Genomic DNA, 7417 nt, shown 5'->3' with positions numbered 1-7417 from the left:
AGGGTGTGATTTTTCTTCTGCTGTTTTTGATTCTGTTTTTAATTTTTTTATTTATTTTGTGACTCCACATGATCATGAACCTAATAAAATATAAAATGATAATAAAAATAAAAATAAAATTAGATAAATAAAAATTGGGTTGCCTCCCAACAAGCGCTTCTTTAATGTCAATAGCTTGACAATGGGCTCTCATGGAGCCACACAGGTGATCAGGTCAATTTTATAGAATCCCAACACCAAACTTATAGTTTGACTGTGGGGGCTTTAGTTGACTCTGTACTGCGAGAAGCTTACTGTGCCTCTTTTCCATGTTTACAGAAGGATGTCCTTGAGTTTTAAACACAAGGGAGTCCTCATTCAATTGAAGGACTAGTTCACCTCTGTCAACATCAATCACAGCTCTTGCTGTGGCTAGGAAGGGTCTTCCAAGGATGATGGATTCATCCTCATCCTTCCCAGTATCTAGGATTATAAAATCAGCAGGGATGTAAAGGCCTTCAACCTTTACTAATATGTCCTCTACTTATCCATAAGCCTGTTTTCTGGAATTGTCTTCCATCTCTAATGAGCTTTTAGCAGCTTGTACCTCAAAGATTCCCAGTTTCTCCATTACAGAGAGTGGCATGAGTTTATCCCTGACCCAAGGTCACATAGATCCTTCTCAAAGGTCATGGTGCCTATGGTGCAAGGTATTAGGAACTTTCCAGGATCCTGTTTCTTCTGAGGCAATCTCAGTTGATCCAATGCATTTAGTTCATTGGTGAACAGGGGAGGTTCATCTCCCCAAGTCTCATTACCAAATAAATTGGCATTCAGCTTCACGATTGCACCAAGGTACTTGGCAACTTGCTCTTCAGTAACATCCTCATTCTCTTCAGAAGAAGAATACTCATCAGAGCTCATGAAGGGCATAAGGAGGTTCAATAGAATTCCCATGGTCTCTAGATGAGTCTCAGATTCCTTTGGTTCCTCAGGGGGGAACTCCTTATTGATCACTGGAAATCCCAGGAGGTCTTCCTCCTTGGGATTCACGTCCTCCCCTTCCTCCTTAGATTCGGCCATGATGATCATTTCAATGGCCTTGCACTCTCCTTTTGGATTTTTTTCTGTATTGCTTGGGAGAGTACTAGGAAGGGTTTCAGTGATCTTCTTACTCAGCTGGCCCACTTGTGCCTCCAAATTTCTAATGGATGACCATGTTTCATTCATGAAACTCAGAGTGGCCATAGATAGATCAGAGACTAAATTTGCTAAGCTAGATGGATTCTGCTTAGAATTCTCTGTCTGTTGCTGAGTGGATGATGGAAAAGGTTTACTACTGTTAAACCTATTTTTTCCACCATTATTAAAGCCTTGTTGAGGCTTTTGTTGATCCTTCCATAAGAAATTTGGGTGATTTCTCCATGAGGGATTATAGGTGTTTCCATATGGTTCACCCATGTAATTCACCTCTGCTATTGCAGGGTTTTCAGGATCATAAGCTTCTTCTTCAGAAGATTGTATCTCTCCCAAGCTTCATAGAGGGATTCACCTTCTTTTTGTCTGAAGGTTTGAACATCCACTCTAAACTTACTCAGCTTTTGAGGAGGAAAGAACTTGGCTAAGAAAGCCTTGACCAGCTTATCCCAAGAGTTCAGGCTATCCTTAGGTTGAGAATCCAACCATATTTTAGCTCTGTCTCTCACAACAAAAGGGAAAAGCATGAGCCTGTAGACTTCAGAATCTACTCCATTAATCTTAACAGTGTCACATATCTGCAAGAATTCAGTTAAGAACTGAAAAGGATCTTCAGATGGAAGTCCATGAAACTTGCAGTTCTGCTGCCTCAGAGAAACTAATTGAGGTTTCAGCTCAAAATTGTTTGCTCCAATGGCAGGGATGGAGATGCTTCTTCCATGTAAATTGGAATTAGGTGCAGTGAAGTCACCAAGCATCCTCCTTGTATTATTATTATTTTTGGCTACCATCTCCTCTTCCTGTTCGAAAATTCCTGTAAGGTTGTCTCTGGATTGTTGTATTTTAGCTTTTCTTAATTTCCTCTTCAGAGTCCTTTCAGGTTCTAGATCTGCTTCAATAAGAATGTTCTTGTCCTTGCTCCTGCTCATGTGAAAAAGAAGAGGACTAAAGATACCGGGGATCCTCTTCACCAGAGTATAGAGGTTCCCTTGTGTGAGTAGAAGAAAAGAAGAGTAGAAGAGAAAAGAAAGGAGAATCCAAACAGAAGGGTGAGGAGAGCAGAGATGTGAGATGAAGAGAAGTGTTAGTAGATGAATAAATAAATAGAAGAAGATGAGAGAGAGGGAATTTCGAAAAATAAATTTTGAAAAAGAGTTAATGATTTTCGAAAATTAAGATAAAATTAAAATTAAAATTAAAATTAAAATTTAAACAATTAATTAATTAAAAAGAATTTTTGAAAAAGAGGGAGGTATTTTCGAAAATTAGAGAGGGGTAGTTAGTTAGGTAGTTTTGAAAAAGATAAGAAACAAACAAAAAGTTAATTAGTTAGTTGAAACAAATTTTGAAAATCAATTTTTAAAAGATAAGAAGATAAGAAGTTAGAAAAGATATTTGAAAAAGATATGATATGAAAAGGTATGATTAAAAAGATATGATTTTGAAAAAAAATAAGATAAAAAGATATTTTTGAAAAGATATGATTGAAATTAGTTTTGAAAAAATATTTGATTTTTAAAATCACAATTAATGACTTGACTTACAAGTAATCACAAGATATGATTCTAGAACTTAAAGTTTGAATCTTTCTTAACAAGTAAGTAACAAAGTTGAAATTTTTGAATCAAAACATTAATTGTTGATGATATTTTCGAAAATATGATATAAAATTAAGAAAAAGATTTTTGAAAAATATTTTTAAAATTTTCGAAAATAAATAAAAAAAATGAAAAAGATTTGATTTTTTGAAAAAGATTTTGAAAAAGATGAGATTTTTAAATTGAAAATTTGATTTGACTCATAAGAAACAACTAAATTTTAAAAAGTTTTGAAAAAGTCAACTCAAATTTTTGAAATTTATGAGTGAAAAAGGGAAAGATAATTTTTTTGATTTTTGAATTTTTTTAATGAAAAAAGAGAAAAACATGAAAAAGACTCATAACATAAAAATTATGAATCAAAACACTCAATGCATGCAAGAACACTATGAATGTCAAGATGAACACCAAGAACACTTTGAAGATTATGATGAACATCAAGAACATATTTTTGTAAATTTTTCTAGGCAAAGAAAACATGCAAGACACCAAACTTAGAAATCTTTAATGTTTGGACTCTAACAATTGAAAAATGCACATGAAAAACAAGAAAAGACACAAAACAAGAAAACATCAAGATCAAACAAGAAGACTTACCAAGAACAACTTGAAGATCATGAAGAACACTATGAATGCATGAATTTTTCGAAAAATTTTTTATGCAAAATTTAAAACATGCAATTGACACCAAACTTAAAATCTGACTCAAGACTGAAACAAGAAACACTAAAAAATATTTTTGATTTTATGATTTTATAATTTTTTTGTATTTTTTGAAAATTATTTGAAAAAGAAAAATAAGGATTCCAAAATTTTTAATATGAATTCCAGGAATCTTGTCCTCTTAGTCTAAAGCTTCAGTCCAGGAATTAGACATGGCTCACTAGCCAGCCAAGCTTTCAATGAAAGCTCCGGTTCAAAATACTAGACATGGTTTAGCATGTAAATCAGACATTCATCAGCTAAGTCATCAAATTAACTTGCCTCTATGCTGATGGTTTGGAAGCCTCAGTCCAAAAGAATTTAGACATGGCTTTACAGCCAGCCAGGCTTCAACATTTTTCATGAAACACTAGAATTCATTCTTAAAATTTTAAAGCCATAGAATTATTTTTTTTTTTGGAAAAGTTTTTCGAAAATTAAAGGAATAAAAACAAAAACTTAAAATTAAAATAAAGTTACCTGATCTGAGCAACAATATGAACCGTCAGTTGTCCAAACTCGAACAATCCCCCGCAACGGCGCCAAAAACTTGGTATGTGAAATTGTTACTCAGGTTGTAAAATTTGTTGTTCATTCTCTCCCTGGCAATGGCGCCAACAAACTGGTGCACAATACCATGGTCCAAACATAACTTCACAACTTTGCACAACTAACCAGCAAGTGCATTGGGTCATCCAAGTAATAAAACCTTACGTGAGTAAGGGTTGATCCCACGGAGATTGTTGGTATGAAGCAAGCTATGCTCATCTTGTAAATCTCAGTCAGGCGGATATTAAATGGTTATGGAGTTTTCGAATAATAATAATAAATAAACAAAAAATAAAGGTAAAGATACTTATGTGTAACATTGGTGAGAATTTCAGATAAGCGTATAGAGATGCTTTCGTGCCTCTGATCTCTGCTTTCCTGCTGTCTTCATCCAATCAGTCTTACTCTTTTCCATAGCAAGCTTTCTGTAAGGGCATCACCGTTGTCAATGGCTACTTCCCATCCTCTCTGTGAAAAAGGTCCAAATGCTCTATCACGGCACGGCTAATCATCTGGAGGTTCTCGATCATACTGGAATAGGGTTCACCCTCCTTTTGCGACGCCCAGTACTCGCGAGTTTGAAGTTTGTCACAGCCATCCCTTCCCAGATCCTACTCAGAATACCACAGACAAGGTTTAGACTTTCCGGATCTCAGGAATGGCCATCCATGGGTTCTAACTTATACCTAGAAGATTCTAATATCTCGGACTCGGTCCTCTGTATTAGATATCTAAGAGATATTCATTCTAGCTTGTTTGCATGTAGAACGGAAGTGTTTGTCAAGCACGCGTTCATAAGTGAGAATGATGATGAGCGTCACATAATCATCACATTCATCATGTTCTTGGGAACGAATGGATATCTTAGAAGCGGAATAAGTTGAATTGAATAGAAAAACAGTAGTACTTTGCATTAAATCATGAGGAACAGCAGAGCTCCACACCTTAATCTATGGAGTGTAGAAACTCTACCGTTTGAAAATACATAAGTGATAATGGTCCAGGCATGGCCAAATGGCCAGCCCCCATGAGAGTCTAAGATAGCATAAAACTGATCAAAGATGTAAATACAATAGTAAAAAGTCCTATTTATACTAAACTAGCTACTAGGGTTTACAGAAGTAAGTAATTGATGCATAAATCCACTTCCGGGGGCCACTTGGTGTGTGCTTGGGCTGAGCTTGAAGTTTACACATGCAGAGGCTTCTTTTGGAGTTGAACGCCAAGTTATAACGTGTTTTTGGCGTTCAACTCTGGTTCGTGATGTATTTCTGGCGTTTAACTCCAGACTACAGCATAGAACTGGCGTTCAACGCCCTTTTGCATCATCTAAACTCAACCAAAGTATAGACTATTATATATTTCTGGAAAGCCCTGGATGTCTACTTTCCAATGCATTTGGAAGCGCACCATTTTGAATTCTGTAGCTTCAGAAAATTCACTTTGAGTACAGGGAGGTCAGAATCCAACAACATCAACAGTCCTTCTTCCACCTCTGAATATGATTTTTGCTCAAGTCCCTCAATTTCAGCCAGAAATTACCTTAAATCATAGAAAAACACACAAACTCATAGTAAAGTCCAGAAATGTGAATTTAACATAAAAACTAATAAAAACATCCCTAAAAGTAACTAGATCCTACTAAAAACATACTAAAAACAATGCCAAAAAGCGTATAAATTATCCGCTCATCAGTGTCCCCAGCTCTGTAGGAGACTCCGGCTGCTGAGACTAGATCTGTAACCAAGGCGGGAAAGGGTAGGTTGTCCGCAATCTGTATATGTCCCATGACGTCTCGGAGGTGTCTTGGTAGGTTGAGAGGCTGGTCTGTTAGGACACACCAGAGAAGAACAGCCATATCTGCAGCGAATGAGGACTCATGAGTGCTCGGAAAGACGTAGTGGGACATAATCTGTGCCCACACTCGAGCCTCCAAGGTGAGTGCTGAAGCCAATATTCCCTTAGTAAAATTCAACTACCCATGAAAGATTAACCTGTCGTGGCTGTTTCCGTAAGAATCTCCATTGTCTGCTCTCAATGCGGGGCTCAACAAACTCAAGAATGTGGGTCGGGAGGATTAGTAGGTGCTCATTGTTATAGTTCTGCTCAGCCAGGATGGGGAACATCTGCTCACAGTAGCAGTTAGTGAACCGCGAAGTGTCCTTTGCTGGAAAGGCTTTCTCTTTTTCATCAACCTTGATGACCCTCTTGACTGGCTTTGTTGATGGCTTGACTACTGTTGAAGATGATTCCGCAGTTAGTGCTCTTTTTGTTCTTTTCCTTGCCAGTGGTTTGGGAGTAGCTTTCTCTTTACCTTTCTTGGTGGCCATCCTGAAAAGGGAAAAGGAAAGTAACATTTAAAGCTAAGGGTTAGAGCAAGGAAGGGACGGTACAAGTGATAATCAATGCCAAGGTAAAGAAGGATGTCGTTAACACATGGTCGCGACTACATGTTCTAAGTTCATCAATGGGAATATAGCAAGTGCATGTTATGGCAAGTAGATGCAAGATGTTTATTAGCATGCCGGCAAAGGCATGAGTGGCATATATCAAGCATCAATAACTTAAATGTATTATCACTCGTAACAAACTAGCCATCACGTTTGTATTGACAATCATATTCAATTAATAAAATATTTAAGGGGTTTTGTGAAAAACAGGCATTAGAGTAGAATGATAGAATAATTAAAATGCACAATGCCATATGGACTTTTTCACAAACACTTAGCATGCATGGTAAATATGTTATTGAAAGTATTGAATTTGAACATGCAAGCAACCCTAAGAATTAATATTAATTGTCAAACAATGCCTCAATGTAATCACAAGCAAAATATAGAAGAAAATAATCACCCAATTAAATTTCTAACACCAATTAAAAGGATGTAAAAAGAAAAAGAAAGACTAAGAAAACATAGATTATGAAATTAAGAAGAAAAGGAAGAAGGGAATAAAAATTAAAGTAATATTGGAAGAGTAAAAAGGGAAAGAAGAAACAAACCTTGATGAAGAAGATGAAGAGGGAGGGAGAAAGTAGTAGAAAGTAAGAAACAATAAAGAAGAAAGAGGGAAGAAGAAAGAAGAAAGAATGATAAGAGAAAGATAAGTAGGATTGGGGAAGAAAAGATAAGAATTCTGGCGCTGATCTAGGTAAACTATGCGTCGCAAATGACGCGTGCGTGTGGGGCACGCGGTCACGTGGATCGCGCTAATTTCAACCGACGCGTGCACGTCAGGGACGCGTACGTGTGACATGGGTTGTGCGTTTGGCGCGGAGGCAGTCTCGCGCACGCACAACTCTCTATTTCAATACGCACATTGCCAAAATTTAGGGCGACGCGTGCACCTCATGGACGCGCACGCGTGAATGGCTTGAATTGGAAAAATGATGC

The sequence above is a fragment of the Arachis ipaensis genome, chromosome B07 (assembly GCF_000816755.2).
Source record: "Arachis ipaensis cultivar K30076 chromosome B07, Araip1.1, whole genome shotgun sequence".
Classification (NCBI taxonomy): Eukaryota; Viridiplantae; Streptophyta; class Magnoliopsida; order Fabales; family Fabaceae; genus Arachis; species Arachis ipaensis.
This window is presented reverse-complemented; position numbering follows the sequence as displayed.